Source organism: Priapulus caudatus, unplaced genomic scaffold (assembly GCF_000485595.1).
Source record: "Priapulus caudatus unplaced genomic scaffold, Priapulus_caudatus-5.0.1 Scaffold915, whole genome shotgun sequence".
In the NCBI taxonomy this organism is placed as follows: Eukaryota; Metazoa; Priapulida; class Priapulimorpha; order Priapulimorphida; family Priapulidae; genus Priapulus; species Priapulus caudatus.
Window position 1 is genome coordinate 73,948 of NW_014577976.1, and position 1,493 is coordinate 75,440.

Sequence of the window (1,493 nt, forward strand, 5' to 3'; positions counted from 1 at the left end):
CTCTCTTTCAGCATTTATTGCCGACAGTTTCCTGTAAATTCCGTCCACCATATAGCGTGCCGGGACGCGCATTGCCTTCGCGGCGCGCCCTGTTGCAACGCTTACTACTCATATAGAAGCAAGGTATGAAAGCGCTGATCTCAAAAAATTTGCTCGAGCGGGGGGCGCTCGCTTGATCTTCACACGTATCAACAGCACGAAAACACATCTCAACAGCTTTCCATCTTTGCGTTGTAGTCAAGAAAGTGTTCATTCTTGTTATAAACATAAGTCCTGTTGTACGAGCTGGTGCACATGACCAAAATCACCAACAGACTGACAAAATTCTCTTTTCGTTCGCAGGAACGGCTTCCACAGTAATGTAAAATGGCTGTCAGAATCAGGAAATCACCTACCGCGCTCTTTCGTGACCTCATTCTTTGCGCCGCAACGCGCACGTTTTTGCAACGTTCCAATGCTAGGCTACGTAGCGGCAGTTGAATAGCCAGTGCGTGCGTGCTGCGCCGCTATAGTCCATTAGACGGCACTGCGCTCACCGCCCAACCTCTCGGCTTAGCTTAGTCACTCGATGGGTAACAATATGGGAGCGATTCCCATTCTATATAGCCCTAAGTATTCTGACAGCCATTTCATTTACTGTGTAGTCGCGAACGCGAAATTTCGTCAGTCCCTTGGTGTATTCGCGTGACACACTCGTTATGAATCAGAGACATTCGTTTTTATAACAATGAACACTGTTTCATTAACATACAAACAAAGATGGAAGCTGTTGATTTTTTCGTGCTGTGAAAGTGTAAATTAAGACCGAGCGTCGAGCGACATTTGCGATTCGCGCTTTTTTTCCTGCCATAATATATTAGTTGTATAGCGTGCAACAATCGTGCCGGGCTAATTGTGCCATGTGTCCGCAATTGCATAAAAGTGGTTTAAATCGCACCAACATTATGCCTATTATGTGAAATATGGCGCTCCATGAAGTTCTCAATGTAAGCGGTACCAAAAGTACAACACATTACAACAATTTGTGTGTTAATAACTGAAGCGTATGGACAGAGTAGCAGGTTTGGTTACTACCTCTGGTTTATATATATATATTATAAATACATACTAAACAACAAGCATCCAAATACAGGTACATACGTCGCACAATTACTCTGCTGTTCGTTGTCTACTAACCTGCGAGAAGTGGTTTTTCTGCCCGACGTGTAAAACCAGTCGTAGGCTGGACGGGCTACATACGTGCCACTACTACGTAATTGCTAGTTTGTTAGATCGCGATTGTGGATGATTATTTTGTGCTGAAAATATGCAGTACATGGATTAGAATCTCTAAGGAATGGATCAGAAAATAAAACAAGTTTATTTTTTAACATCCGATCTAACTCTTTATAATTGTGTCCCCTGCTGGTTGTGAATGAAAAGAATGTTACAATCCTGAACGAAGGCCATTGAATGAATGAAGATGAAGATGAATGATAATCAGTAATTGACAT